Genomic DNA, 16,552 nt, shown 5'->3' on the forward strand with positions numbered 1-16,552 from the left:
AAAATACCAGTGTAGAATTTGTTCTGTCTCTACCACAAGCAAATGTAAAAAAAACTACAGACGCACCGAATTTTTTCAGCAAAACAACAGTAAGAAATTGTACAACCACACTGAGCATTTTGGATTTATTGAAGTCTTAATTTCAGACAATGGAAACTTTTTAAGCACCAACCCTGATTTATTTTTAAACGTTTAACAGCTAGAAGATATCTCTCACTACTTTTGTTTTGTGTCTGTGTGAGACATGTCAAGCTCTTCTCTTAATGAGAGCTCTGGCCTTTCTGTCTTGTTGTGTAACCCTTTTATAAACCTTTGCTTCAAACCCTCTTTAAACCCACAGAGGTGAAATATCACCACATCTCTGTTGCTAAAGGCAAACTCTGCACGTCATCCTCCTCATTCAGTCTCAGGCTCCTTTGTTAGTTGAAGGTTGAGGCACTTTAGAAAAAGTTGCAGAGGAGGTGATAACTCGCATCCTTCACCTCTATTTCAGTATCTATCTTTTCTCTCTGAAGATATTTGTGGGCGGAGATTGACAGGTCTGACCTGATTTTCAGTTTCTCTTCTGAAAGTTTCTGAGAGGAAGTTTTCAGGAGAGCTGGGGGTGTACAAGTTTGTGAATTTCATGAAAAAGCCCAGAGAGGGTGAATGTTGAAACTCCTGAATGCCATTGAGGTTATTCACTCTAATTATTAAAGAGTCCTCTCCTGCTGATGTTCAGGTGTATATCAGTATGTAGTGTCTCTACTTTAAAGAGTCCTCTCCTGCTGATGTTCAGGTGTATATCAGTATGTAGTGTCTCTACTTTAAAGAGTCCTCTCCTGCTGATGTTCAGGTGTATATCAGTATGTAGTGACTCTACTTTAAAGAGTCCTCTCCTGCTGATGTTCAGGTTGTATATCAGTATGTAGTGTCTCTACTTTAAAGAGTCCTCTGCTGCTGATGTTCAGGTGTATATCAGTATGTAGTGTCTCTACTTTAAAGAGTCCTCTCCTGCTGATGTTCAGGTGTATATCAATATGTAGTGTCTCTACTTTAAAGAGTCCTCTCCTGTTGATGTTCAGGTGTATATCAGTATGTAGTGTCTCTACTTTAAAGAGTCCTCTCCTGCTGATGTTCAGGTGTATATCAGTATGTAGTGTCTCTACTTTAAAGAGTCCTCTCCTGCTGATGTTCAGGTGTATATCAGTATGTAGTGTCTCTACTTTAAAGAGTCCTCTCCTGTTGATGTTCAGGTGTATATCAGTATGTAGTGTCTCTACTTTAAAGAGTCCTCTCCTGCTGATGTTCAGGTGTATATCAGTATGTAGTGTCTCTACTTTAAAGAGGTCCTCTCCCTGCTGATGTTCAGGTGTATATCAGTATGTAGTGTCTCTACTTTAAAGAGTCCTCTCCTGCTGATGTTCAGGTGTATATCAGTATGTAGATCTCTACTTTAAAGAGTCCTCTTCTGCTGATGTTCAGGTGTATATCAGTATGTAGTGTCTCTACTTTAAAGAGTCCTCTCCTGCTGATGTTCAGGTGTATACCAGTATGTAGTGTCTCTACTTTAAAGAGTCCTCTCCTGCTGATGTTCAGGTGTATACCAGTATGTAGTGTCTCTACTTTAAAGAGTCCTCTCCTGCTGATGTTCAGGTGTATATCAGTATGTAGTGTCTCTACTTTAAAGAGTCCTATCCTGCTGATGTTCAGGTGTATATCAGTATGTAGTGTTCTCTACTTTAAAGAGTCCTCTCCTGCTGATGTTCAGGTGTATATCAGTATGTAGTGTCTCTACTTTAAAGAGTCCTCTCCTGCTGATGTTCAGCTGTATATCAGTATGTAGTGTCTCTACTTTAAAGAGTCCTCTCCTGCTGATGTTCAGGTGTATATCAGTATGTAGTGTCTCTACTTTAAAGAGTCCTCTCCTGCTGATGTTCAAGTGTATATCAGTATGTAGTGTCTCTACTTTAAAGAGTCCTCTCCTGCTGATGTTCAGGTGTATATCAGTATGTAGTGTCTCTACTTTAAAGAGTCCTCTCCTGCTGATGTTCAGCTGTATATCAGTATGTAGTGTCTCTACTTTAAAGAGTCCTCTCCTGCTGATGTTCAGGTGTATATCAGTATGTAGTGTCTCTACTTTAAAGAGTCCTCTCCTGCTGATGTTCAGGTGTATATCAGTATGTAGTGTCTCTACTTTAAAGAGTCCTCTCCTGCTGATGTTCAGGTGTATATCAGTATGTAGTGTCTCTACTTTAAAGAGTCCTCTCCTGCTGATGTTCAAGTGTATATCAGTATGTAGTGTCTCTACTTTAAAGAGTCCTCTCCTGCTGATGTTCAGGTGTATATCAGTATGTAGTGTCTCTACATGTCTCCATGCTATAATGTTAAAAAAAGCTCGTTATTTTTCTCATACTGCCTGTGCTGCAGCACCTCTTTTCACCCTCTGTCTGAAACCAGAGCCCAGTCGGGAGAGAACACAGGGATTTTAGCCTTTGCAGACCATTTACATGCAACAAAATTATTGTATAACACACTACAGTGAAGGAAAAACCCCAAAAGCATACATTTATGAGTATTTTAACGTCTTTGTGTCCCTAAATAATCCACTTTAATCTACAAAAAAAAAATCCCAGGAATATTAAACCATATCTTTATTTATTTAAAATGAGTTTAGTACTATTTGTTTCCCCCTACAATGTCTCTAATACAGCATCTGAAGAAACACTCCATTATGTTGATTACAATGACACATTTGGGATAATGTACACAACTCAACAAAACACAACATACATAGAAAACATAAAAATAAATGTTTTATATATTAAACCTTATACCTTAAAAAAAAGACCTTTTGTATTCAAGCCAGACAAGAAAAGCACGATTTAATTTGTCATCATGGCTGCGCTCCAGCACTGCTGACAGATGTTCGAGCAATATGAGAATAAACAAAACCTCAGAGAGCAGCAGAACAAGCACCAATCCACCAAAGTCTCAGCAGCAGAGAGTGAGGAGGACGAGGAGGTGTCAACGGGAATGAAAGCCGGTGATAATCTGTATTTTCTCTCATTCTGCAGAAGCCTTTCCTCTCTGGCTGCTATCAACACCTCTCAGATAACAATTCAGAGGTCCTTCCGACACCGTAAATCTTGCAAGTTGCTCCATAAACCGATCTGGTTTCAGTTGTTTTGGCTGCTGACTCCGCAGAGAGGTGTTTCTAACAAAGTTACAGGAAACCTCTGATGCCGAGTCCTGCGCTCAGCGACAGGAAGGCTCTGACGGACCAACACCAGGCCCGGCTAATCTCATTTCAGATCCTGGGGAACAGGAGAGGGAGCAAAGTGTGTGTGTGTGTGTGTGTGTGTGTGTGTGTGTGTGTGTGTGTGTGTGTGTGTGTGTGTGTGTGTGTGTGTGTGTGTGTGTGTGTGTGTGTGTGGTGTGTGTGTGTGTGTGTGTGTGTGTGTGTGTGTGTGTGTGTGTGTGTGTGTGTGTGTGTGTGTGTGTGTGTGTGTGGAAAAATTTCCAAACTTAATTTATATCTAATATTTTGCACACTCCTCAAACCGTGTAAGATAAATAACTATTATTTAATTAAATTCAAAAGTACTAGGAAACGTTCTCTCTGTGTTGCTGTCCTTCTCCTGCAGCTCAGCAATAACACACAGTGAGGAAAGTGAGTTAATGAGAGCTAAGCAACTCAAAAACAATAATCATCGCTCTGGTTTCCTGGTTTTAGCACGTTCTTGACTTCCAGCTAGATTTAATATTCTCTAAACGAGAGGGAACTACAGTAGCTTCACATTTCCAGCCTGTTCTCGTCTTCTTTAACTCAATAACCTCCTCAGCATCCGCCTCAACACTGAGCACAAAGCAGACTTGTTTCTCCAGATATTCTGACAGCTGAACGAATCCTCTCTCCTCTCTCTCTTCCTCTTCCAGCTTTATCTATTCGCAGCGTCTGCTGGCGGGCCGACCGGATCCTGGCAGGAACGCAGGACAGCGAGATCTTTGAGGTGAGAGAGGAGTCGAAAATATATATGTGCATAAGCAATACACGTCAATTGTCCCGTTTTAAAACACGTAGTTAAAGTTGAGTATTCAAAGTTTAAGTTCAAAGTATCTTAAATATTGTCCTGTGTACGTATAATAATTAGTCTACAAAGCTGTGTCCTTTGTAATGATATAATGCTGCATTGATTTACAGTCATCGAGTCACATGACATGGTTTGTTGTAGTAAGGGTCCCGTGACTTCTGGAGCACTATTACGAAATGAAGAAATGAGAAGCTAAAAGTAAAGAAATTAATTCAAGAAAACTTCTAATACAAAACATTATTGTCTGAATGAAAGGAATCATCTTGGGGAATTTAATGATTGATTAGTATCAGTAAAAATGTTTACCTTGTTCTCATGTCTGCACTATTTCTGCTCTGTATATAAACTATTCTGCACTATTTCTATTTTATTCTATTTACTTGCACTATTATCTGTTTTATTGCACTGTTGCCTGTGACCTAAGATTTTCATTGTTATAACTACACTGTAGCTATTAACACATTACAATAAAAGCTTTGAATCTGTGTGTGTGTGTGTGTGTGTGTGTGTGTGTGTGTGTGTGTGTGTGTGTGTGTGTGTGTGTGTGTGTGTGTGTGTGGTGTGTGTGTGTGTGTGTGTGTGTGTGTGTGTGTGTGTGTGTGTGTGTGTGTGTGTGTGTGTGTGTGTGTGTGTGTGTGTGTGTGTGTGTGTGTGTGTGTGTGTGTGTGTGTGTGCAGGTGATGGTGCGGGATCGGGACAAGCCCCTGCTGATCATGCAGGGTCACAGCGAGGGAGAGCTCTGGGCGCTGGACGTTCACCCCAAAAAACCTCTGGCCGTCACCGGCAGCGACGACCGCTCCGTCAGGTCAGTGAGAAGAGATCTGCCAACGAGGGGAAGTTAGGTTCAGGCTGGACTTTCAACAGAAATTCACTGCGGTCTAGTTTCACAGACTGTTGGCATCCAAGCCCTTCACCATGGGATTTCAATTATCGATACATTACTGTTGTTTGGAATACCTTGCCCATATCAGTGAAAATAATGCAGGGAAAAACATTATGACAAATGTGTCTTGTGGGGTAACTTGTGCATCATGAATTGATTTAACTAAATTATTTTAATAGAAGATCACTTCAGTTTTTTCAATGGGTCTCATGTTTTAATTGCATTGGCCAAATAAGACCTCTTTTCTGTTTCATATGAATATTTGAAAGAAGAAACTGAAGTTTTTGAAGCTCATGTTCCAAATCAATGCAGTTTTTTATATATTTATTAGGTATTTTATTGAACATTTTGCTTTTTCTGTAAATAAAAACTTAGATTTTGTTCAATAGTGTCCATCGCATGTTATGACTTCAAATAAATGCAGGATTGTATTAATTCACTGGACGAATAAGACACATTGGATTTATTGGATTTATTGTCTTCTATTTTCATATGAACATTTTGAAAAGTCTAATTTATTTTCAAAAGCTGTCCTGTTATGTGACACAGTGGCTCCATATCTCTATAAATGTGTGTGTGTGTGTGTGTGTGTGTGTGTGTGTGTGTGTGTGTGTGTGTGTGTGTGTGTGTGTGTGTGTGTGTCTCAGGTTGTGGAGTCTGGTGGATCACGCCCTCATCGCTCGCTGCAACATGGAGGAGGCGGTGCGGAGCGTGGCCTTCAGCGTGGACGGATACCAGCTGGCTCTGGGCATGAAGGACGGATCCTTCACTGTGCTAAGAGTCAGGTAACACACACACACACACACACACACACACACACACACACACACACACACACACACACACGAGAAAAGCTCTGCTAACTCCCCTTGTGTTGTGGTAACACTTTATCGACACACATGTCACTAATGGCTCATTAGAGTTTGTAGAGTACTGGTCCATCATGTTAAATACGTTAAAACTACAGGTATCTATTGAATGTAGTAGAAAGTATGATATGTACCTCCGAGGTTTAGTGGAGTGGAAGTATAAAGAACATAAAATGGTGCTTAAGTACCTCAATTGAAGACTTAATTACGTGATTAAATGTCATTCTCCCACTGCTGATAGATTAGTTGTATTGTGGCGTTTACAGAGTGTTGTTGTTTTTGTTTGTTTGTTTAGAGACATGACGGAGGTGGTCCACATCAAGGACAGGAAGGAGGTGATCCATGAGATTAAGTTTTCTCCGGACGGAGCGTACATCGCTGTCGGCTCCAACGACGGATTAGTGGACATCTACGCTGTCGCCCAGAGATACAAGAAGGTAAGGAAGGAGGTTATTACCAAAACATAAGGAAGGATTAATAACAAAGTATTTGTCATCTTACTTTTAGTGCTATCTATAAATCTACAGGGTGTTGGTGTGAGATGCAGAGTTTTGGAGACATCGTCAGTAGAGTTTACTGTATGTGTAAACAACTAAGTCTATATGGCCTGCGCTCCCAAGATGTTATTCAGATGCTGGTTCCTACGGTGAGAACAGATCTGGATAAAAGAGCTTTTAAATATGCTGCCCATTTTGCCTGGGTACAGAAGGAGCTGAAACTGTCAGATTTGATCACTTTGGGGGAGTTTAAGTCCATCTTAAAGGACAGAGAACATGAATCCATTGGTCGATGTGATTGCTCGTATATCCCTTAATTGAAGTCGTTTTACATTTTGCCAGTTTTTTATGATTTATAATAGTTTCTTTTATTTGCATATTGACACAGGGTGTCCGCGGGGTCTTCAAAGATGATAAATACATTTAGTGAAAATTAAGGCTATTAAAAAATATTAAACGGCATTTTCAAGGTATTACATTTTGTAGCTTGTTTTCAATAAGTATATAAACGGTCCAAAGAGGTTGTGTTCTACAGTGTGCCTGAATGTAATCATTGCGTAGGTGTGTAGTGTGATTCTGAGTAGTTTATTTATGGCATCCCGTTCATACTTGCCAACCCTCCCGATTTTCGCGGGAAACTCCCGATTTCATTGCCCTCTCCCGGTTTCCTCCCGGGGTCGTATTTCACTTGCATTTCTCCCGATTTCTGACAAAATCAGATTTACTCAGGACTGTTTCCACTCGGACTTTAATACAGCTACACCATTGTTTGGTTTCCATGGTAGCGCCCTCACTCCTTTCCTGTAAAATACAGGTCCAGCCCACACATATGCTCCATCAAGGATGGTGCTACAGGCCGCAAGGCAGTGCACTTACCACTACAATAAGCATGTTAATGTTAAAGGTGGGGTAGGTAAGTTTCAGAAACACTTTTTGTTATATTCCTTGGAATGCTCTTAACATCCCGATAGCAATGAATATCCGGCTAAACGGATTGGATGGCCTCCCTGCCTGTCAGCCTTCCATCGGGGAACAAACTTATCTCGTGCCCTCATTGGTCATGTGCGCGTTCGTGTGTGTTGGGGGAGGGGCTCTGTGAGGAAGTGGCAGATTTCCTCCGGTTGTGTATTTTCAAATTTACCTACCCCACCTTTAATCTAATACAGCTCCGGCGATGATCCACTAGCTTGGCCAGGTCGCTCTTGAAAAAGAGATTTTAATCTCAATGACACTTTTTACCTGGTTAAATAAAGGATATATAGAGTTGTCTGACTTTTATAAAGATAATGGAGCTAGATCATAGCCCTCCCCTAGTGGTGATTAAAACGGGAAAAATACATTTGAAAAAGCAACCAAAAATGTCTTGAAGTTAAAATCAAAATACTTTATTTCTCCTGGAGGGAAATAAGGTTTGTGACAGTTGCTCCATTGTACAAAGCCTTTGACTGTGTGAACCTTAATGTGTTATTTGATTATGTCCTGTGTGTGTGCAGGTAGGAGAGTGTAACAGTAACTCCTCCAGCTTCATCACTCACCTGGACTGGTCTCTGGACAGTAAAACCCTGCAGACCAACGACGGAGCAGGAGAACGATTCTTCTACCTCATGCCCAGTGAGTACAGAATAATCTGAATTTTAGAGAGCATTTGTTTACCTTATATGGCAAGAAGAACTCTTAAAGGGAACCTATCATGCAAAATGCACTTTTTGATGTCTTGTATACATCAACATGTGTCCCCGGTGTGTCGGGGAACTCACGCAGCGTCAGGAAATAAAACCCTCTCTCTTTTCCTCCGTACCCAAATCTCTAAAAACGGGGAACAACGGAGCTGATCCAGATTTGCGTCCGATATGACGTAATATCTGAAATGTGGACCCACGGCCCAATCAGAAACGTTGCTATCAGAAACAATGCCGACTGTTTTGGACGTAATATGGTCGGTGTTTACATTAGCATCGCTAACACTCAGAGCTAACCTGTACTGGAGAGCATGTGTGTGAAGAAGCAGGAAGTAGAAAGGAACTCACCTTGTGGTGTAACCGGCAAGAGAGAAAGCCTTTGAGCTCCAGACTGTTTCAGAGAGGATCCTTGATAATCCATGATATGGCGTTTCATCACGGCAGCATTTAGTTTAGACAGTAGCTGCCGGGTCCCGCATGAGCTCAGACCCCTCCTCTTTTTAAAAGCTTTATAACCCAAATCAGCACTTTTGAAACAGGAAGTGAAATAGAGGGATATGAGGCATGGCTAGAACGGGGGATCTGTTTGGTATTTTGAGCAAAACTCTTCATAGACATGTTTTTAATATATTTTTATATATCTGAGACCTATGCTATTGCCTACAAATAGCATGATAGGTGAACTTTAAGGCACCAGGCTGTTCATCATTATGTCAATATGAAAAAAATCTTTATATGAAATGTTTACAAATTAAAAAACAACCTTTCTCTGAAGGTACATTTCTTTTTTTATGAAGGAAAATCCAAATACATTGAGATAATATATATAAGGAAAAAGACGGAAAGACGGGTTCCTAAAACATCTTTAGATGACGAAGCATACTGAAGAACACACACACACACACACACACACACGCACACACACACACACACACACACACACACACACACACACACACACACACACACACACACACACACACACTCATGATTGTAGGAGACTATGTGGGTTTCTGATGTAACATAACAACATTTTTATTATCTTATTTTATTAAAATATACAAAAAGAGAAACCACAACTGCAACTCCACTTCAACAGTGTGTAAGATTAACATCTGTAACATCCACACATTTCCTTTTATCTTCCTTCTGTCTTATACAGCTATTTATTTACCGAGAATTTCTTTGTTTTCAAAATGAGTTATATACATAAACTTGCCTTGTCTTGTCAACATGTAGAGAGATAAAAAATACTATATCTCACGCTGTTTTCCTTTCTGTCAGTGGGGAAGCCGTTGGTCAGTAAGGAGGAGGTCAAAGGTCAGAGCTGGGCGACCTGGAGCGGCGTCCTGGGCTCCGACGTCAGCGGCATCTGGCCAAAATACTCCAACTTAACGGAAATCAACGCCGTGGACGCGAATCTGTCAGCTGCCGTGCTTGTTACCGGGGACGACCTCGGCCTCGTTAAGCTCTTCCGCTTCCCCTGCCACCGGAAAGGTCTCAATTCAAAAAGTCTGATTCATATACTCCCACACATAGAAGGTCTTTGCTTTTATCTTGATATCATCTCAAATTGAAATGGTCTCTACATTTATCAAAACCTTAATGTTACATTACTGCTAAATTATTTTTACATTTTAAAGGTATGTGTTTTAGAAAAATGTTTCTTTTTTTTACCTTCTGAATTACTTATTACCCACCTCAATGCTATTGCTGTAACAGGAGAAGTTTAAAGACCAATACTTGGTGTACCAATGTGATTTTGGTGAATTCTGGGGTACAACTAATCAAGCATTTTGGCTTTGTTTAATAACTTGTGACCATCCATCTTCCTCCCAAAGATTCCTTAGCTTGTCGCTACTAAAAACAATCTTTTTGCAGCAGTCTCCTAATTTTCTCCAGACATTTGTACTTTCTTTTTGTCTCTGTTATGTTACTAAATATCAGTTTTTTCCAAGGTGCCAAATTCAAGAAGTACATTGGTCACTCTGCACACGTCACTAACGTCCGCTGGTCACATGACCTGCAGTGGGTGCTGACGACGGGCGGAGCCGACCACGCCCTCTTCCAGTGGAGGTTTCTCCCGGAGTCAGTCATGAACGGAGGACCGGACATCAACATCCAAGGTGGGCAGGCAGGGATTAGTTTAGCAGCAAAAACTCCCTGTTGATGCCCTGAGAGGCTGAAACTATGCTCTTTGCTGTGAGGCGTTCCATATAAGAGTCCGTGGTCATTTATAGTCCATGGTGTTCAGGGCCGTTTCTTCCTATAGATGAGAGTAACACCTACGTCACTTTTGGGGGAAAACAACGCTGTCATTTGAATGGCGGTCAATACAAATTCTGAAGTTTTTGCCAATCCGATCAGAAAGGGGACCAATCATGCAAAATGCACTTTGTGATGTCTTTTATACATACATATGTGTCCCCGGTGCGTTGAGGAACTCACAGACACTCGGGGAACTCACTCGCAGCGTCAGAAAATAAAACCTTCTCTCTTTTCCTCCGGACCCAAATATTTAAAAAACGGGATACAACGAGCGGATACAGATCTCCATCCGAACTGACGCGTCCATCCGTGGTGACGTCGGCGGACCCACAGAAAGTTGATATCAGAAACAATGCCTGACGTGTTTTGGACGTCTTTGTTTACATTAGCGAGCCTCGCTAACACTCAGAGCTAACTTGTACTGGAGAGCACATGTGTTTAAAAAGCAGGAAATAAAAAAAGAACTCACCTTGTGAAAAACCTGCAAGAGAAAAGCATTTGAGCTCCATACTGCTTCAGAAATAATCCTTGATGTGGTTTAGAACAGGATGGCGTTTTATCACAACCGAATTTAACTTTATCTCCGGTATAATTCTGATCAGGCATTAGCTCCGCCTCCTCTTATTTCTTTTTTTCAAGCTAAGGACCCAAAATCCGCGTTTCTCTAACAGGGCAGCAAAAGAGGGGTTTGAGCAGTATGAGGCACGGCTACAACGGGGGAACAGTTTGGTATTTTGAAAAGAAAACTTCACAGACATGTTTTATATAGGTATGGCCCTACAATATATTTATCAAATATAGCATGATAGGTCCACTTTAAAGAAAACCGTGGATTTTCTGATCTCCAAAGAGCCCGGTTACGATCGCCAGACAGGCAAACAGTTACATTAAATCATTGGAAATCGACGATCGGTCTGGATATATGGTTAAATTAAAATCATGTTACTCTCATGAGCGAGGCGGAAAATAATAGTATTATCATGCCAAAAAGCTGCTGTGTCGTTCATTGCACCTCAAACATTAAAACAAATCCAGAGTTACGTGTTTCTGTACTTCCTCTAAGAAGAAAGGACAGTAACAGAAGAGCTCTGTGGCTTCAGGCTCGATCGCTGTTCAAATGACAGCGTTGGTTTCCCCCAAAAGTGGGCGGGGCCATAAAGTGACGTAGATGTCACTCTCATCTGTGGACATCAATCGCCTACTGCTATATTTAACCATATATCGAGCCCGCTCGTCGATTTCCAATGACTTAATGTAATTGTTTGCCTGTCTGGCCATCGTAATCGGGCTCTTTGAAGATCCAAAAATCCACGGTTTTCTTAAATTCCTGATTGGATTGGCAAAAACTTCAGAATTTGAATTAACCGCCATTCAAATGCTTTGTCTTCCCCCAAAAGTGGGCGGAGCCATCATTTTTGCCCGGAAGTGACGCATGTGTTACTCTCATCTCGCGGACTATGCAGATGCGACCACGATCAGGTTCAGCCTCAATACATTTGGGGGGAATTAAAATTAGCCGTCTTTATCTGTAGACAGCCAAGCCCCCATTATATGCTGAACAATCTAAAGTAGGATATAAACACAACTAAGCTGTGGCTTGTGTTTGTGTGGTAATAAAATCCAAATCATCGTTGGGCTGTCAGCCAATGAGTGACGTCTGCAGATGATGGTTTACCTTTTTAATATCATTTTCTGTAAGTTTGAATTGCTTGCGTCAACTTGAGATGTCCAATTTGAATTTGAGAGGTTTTCGTGACTGTAGCCTGTTTTCCTCTTGAGGTGTAACAGATTGATGCATCGCCACAGATCCTCTTAAAGGCTTCGGGATTCCCCCCATTGTAGTTTGACAAAATAGGGCCCCCTAAAAGCTAGAAACGGCCCTCATGGTGTTTAATAAAGACGACAAACAAACAATATACAACTCCAGAGCATTTCACCCTCTCCCCTACATCATATCCCCAAAACCAGCATCCAGCAGGTGAGCGAAATACCAATAAACTACACCCACGTGACAATTGCCGGAAGCGATAAACAATATGACTTAAACGTGATGCAAACAGAAATGAAGATAATAATAAGTGTGTGTGTGTGTGTGTGTGTGTGTGTGTGTGTGTGTGTGTGTGTGTGTGTGTGTGTGTGTGTGTGTGTGTGTGTGTGTGTGTGTGTGTGTGTGTGTGTGTGTGTGTGTGTGTGTGTGTGTGTGTGTGTGTGTGTCCTTGCATTACTATACTTGTGGGGACCTACATCTGTTTACATAGTCAGCAGTGGTTCTCAAACTTTTTCTGTTATTCCCCCCTCATCGCTCCAATAAAATGGTAGGCCAAGCTTAAAATTGTCAAATGTATCGTTCTATAACAGGGGTCTCCAACTTTTTTTAGGATGAGGGTTACTTTCAAAAAATAAAACAAGTAGGTGGCTACTTTTACTCCTCTTTTTAGTTTTTTTGCAGTGTATATATTTAGCACATTTTAACATTATTATATGCTACCTTTAACCTTTGAGTGCTGTTTGGGTCTGTGGGACCCGTTTTCAGTGTTTACTAAAATAAAATGTTTGCAATTTAATTATTTTAACCTGCTTTATTTGGTGGTGGACGTCACATCCTCGAGGGTCCGGGGGCATGCACCCCCAGGAAGATTTTTTTTAAATGTTGAAGTTAAATGCATCAATCTGGTGCACTTTGAGCTAGGGCTGCTCAATTAAATCGTATTTTAATCGCAATTACGATTTTGGCTTGCAACGATTATGAAAACAACATAATCGAAATAAAACGATTTTATTTATTTTTTAAATAGGTTTTTCAGTTGAATTATACTTAAAGTTCAGGGTAATCAACTGTTAAAAACATACTTTTCACATTATTTTCTTCAATAAATTGATGTTTTTCAAAGTAAATGGTTAATCGTTTTTAATAATCGTGATATCAATTATTGACCCAAATAATCGAGATTATGATTTTTGCCATAATCGAGCAGCCCTACTTTGAGCCCAACATGAATTTATGGATACAGCTCTCAACACTCAGATGAAAGGGAGCTGTATACTTTTCAATAATCCAAACATCTTTAGAATATGATCACAACAAATCATTTAAACTTGTTTATTCTTATCTTATGTTACCTAGTTAGCATTCTTTCTTTTTATTTATGCATATTTGACTAATCACTCCCCTTTTAAACTTTGTACTGTCCTATAGTACACATTGGAATGATTTCTTACTTTATTTTGTACAACTTTATTAAATAGATAAAGGTGTGCTCTCTCTCTTGCTCTCTCGCTCCACATTGCTTTTCTTCCCGACTGCAACGCTGTTGTGTGTGTCTGTGAGAGCATTTCACATGTGTGTATGAGAGATTTTTACCAGTGGCGAGCCTGTCTCTGAGGGCCTAAGATATTCTACAAAATAATATTTAAAAACATTAAAACAAATTATATTTTTCTTTATATATTTTTTTTAAATATGTTTTTAGTAATATTTGTCAATAGTTTTACCAAAAATAACTTGATTAAATTGTATTTAAAATAACATTTCTAAAGAAATAAATCCTTTGAATCTGCCTATTCAGTTTCTGTTTGAATGTGAAGGGTTAAATGAAAGAAGCTCCTCTCTGCGGACGTCCAGCTATGAATTCACAGAGGGCCAGCTATAGTAACTGAACGAGAGTAATGTCAAATGACAGTACAATTGACCAATCATATCTTCCCTCTAAATGGGTGGGCTTTATTATCGCGGACTTTATGACAAGTTCCGCCCGCTGTGAAACGTTTCTTGTTTCCATAGCAACAACAACTGTCAACAGCGTAAACTTGCCTTCAAAAAATAAAAGCATGCCAAATGACACTTAAGACATACAACTGCAACGAAAGTAACAAACACAATGCAATACCCTTTTCAATTTCAAAGAACACAAATTGGGTTATCTACAGGTGTTGTTTTGTGTGGTAGAGGGTCGCTTTTCATTGATACGTTTTGCACCCCGGGCGGGCCGTTGTTTTGATATTCCACCAGTGTATAAATAATAAATAAATGTGAAAAAAAAAATTGAAATTTTTTTTGTTTAAATACTTTTTTTTTTTCGCGACCCACCTATCACATCTCTGCGCCCCCACACTTTGAGAAACGCTGCCTTATGGGGACAAATTGGAGGTCCCCATGAGGGGAATCATTCATTTTAGGGTGAAGACTTGGTTAGGTTAAGGTTTAGGGTTAGGCATGTGTTGGTTAAGGGTAGGATAAGTCTCCAGGAAATGCATGTAAGTCAATGTAATGTCCCCTGAAGTGATGTATACATGGTATGTGTGTGTGTTGCAGACAGTCACGGGGACTCGAACAGCGAGGAGTCGGACAGCGACGTGTCGGACGTCCCGGAGCTCGACTCTGACATTGAGCAGGAGACACAGATCAACTACGACAGACAGGTACTGACCCATGAGCAAGGCACTGCACTCCTCCTGCAGCTCTGGTGTTTTTTACTGCATAGTGTGTGTGTCTCGTTTTTTTTAATTCCCATTACGCAGTTGCCATAACAATGCCACAAAACACGCCTTATCTCCAAACGCCAGCCGCTGCTGCAACAATGTTCTATTTGGGTGTGTGTGTGTGTGTGTGTGTGTGTGTGTGTGTGTGTGTGTGTGTGTGTGTGTGTGTGTGTGTGTGTGTGTGTGTGTGTGTGTGTGTGTGTGTGTGTGTGTGTGTGTGTGTGTGTGTGTGTGTGTGTGTGTGTGTGTGTGTGTGTGTGTGTGTGTGTGTGTGTGTGAGTGAGAATGCATGTTACATTTTCTCATGTACTTGCAAGTAAGCTGCTTCATGTTGCTGCTGTTGGTGGCTTAATCAGAGTCTCTTAGTTTTGTAAATCCATTAAACAGTGCGTGTGATGTTGCATGTATTCTCTGTGTTATGCTCTGGCTTACAACCCCAAACTGATTCCAACCCTATATGTGTTTAGAAGTATGCAGAATGAGCTCTTTGCAGCTCCTGTATCTGTGGACAGCTGTCATGGATTGCTTTGATATTGTAGAAACCTTAAACAAATGATGATTCTCAGGCAAGTTCTGCAGCCATGAGAAGCAACCATACGATTACTAAGCAGATTTAAGGATGTTTTTTATGATGGACAATTGGGTAACTCCAATATCAAATAAAGTCATTAATGTGTTTTAAATACATTTTTAATCCGTCCTGGTTAGGCTTTTTAAAAAAGGCAAACAATCAATCAATGTTTATTTATATAGCCCAATATCACACAGTGGACTTCACAGTGTGTACAGAATATCAGTATGACAATACGACACCCTCTGTCCTTAGACCCTCTGTCCTTAGACCCTCTGTCCTCAGACCCTCTGTCCTTAGACCCTCTATCCTTAGACCCTCTGTCCTTAGATCCTCTGTCCTTAGACCCTCTGTCCTTAGACCCTCTGTCCTTAGACCCTCACATCGTACAAGGAAACACTTCCAGAGAAAACCCAGTTTAAAGGGAACATGGGAGAAACCTCAGGGAGAGCAACAGAGGAGGGATCCCTCTCCCAGGACGGACAGACGTGCAGTAGATGCCGTGTGTAGATCGAAGAGATAATACATTTACAACATAGGTAGACCAAATGTTTGAAATGCATGTGTCTGTAATAAGAAGAGGAATCCACGAGGATGTCAACAATCCTGTGGAAGCCATCAAGGAAGCAGTTTGATGAGAGTCAGGTAGGACCGCAGAGACAGGTTCAGCCACGACTCGAAGTCCAGGACTCAGATCAGGACTCAGGATCCCGGCGTAGATAGACACCAATTTGGGGGAAGCTGGGTTATTCGGAACATGAGAGTAGAGACAGAGAGAAGGAAGAAGTCAGGTGTCCCCCGACAGTCTAAGCCTCTAGCAGCTAAACCAGGGGCTGAATCATCAGCATGTTGTTTCTGTGTTTCCCCGCAGGTTTATAAGGAGGACCTTCCTCAGTTGCGGCAGCAGAGCAGAGAGAAGAAGCAGCAGGTGGGATCTCTGAAGAGACAGAATGGACCGGACCAGGGCCTCCGGCTGCAGTTTGTGCACGGGTAAAATATCCCTTTCACTTTTCGCAGATGATTCTATCAAAGTCTATGAGAAAATGAGCCTGTTTCTGAACATGATTTATCGCATCAGTAAACAGCTCCTCATGTGTTTGCATTTCCAGCATAACATTACTTGCTTGCTGGCTTACTAAATTGTTAGCCTTGGTGGCTTCTAGTTGCGGAAATGTTAACACAGAAAGGCAAGAATATCGTGTACACAATTTCCTCTGTCGTCACAACAATCTG

The 16,552-nt window shown here is 40.9% G+C and overlaps 1 pseudogene; it reads left to right on the forward strand.

Annotated features, from left to right (window-relative positions):
- The window catches only part of LOC117459443 (echinoderm microtubule-associated protein-like 6), a 23,892-nt pseudogene extending 7,579 nt beyond the window's left edge, over positions 1-16,313 (forward strand).
- The last annotated feature ends 239 nt before the right edge of the window (positions 16,314-16,552 follow it).

This window comes from Pseudochaenichthys georgianus, chromosome 15, assembly GCF_902827115.2.
Source record: "Pseudochaenichthys georgianus chromosome 15, fPseGeo1.2, whole genome shotgun sequence".
NCBI lineage: Eukaryota > Metazoa > Chordata > Actinopteri > Perciformes > Channichthyidae > Pseudochaenichthys > Pseudochaenichthys georgianus.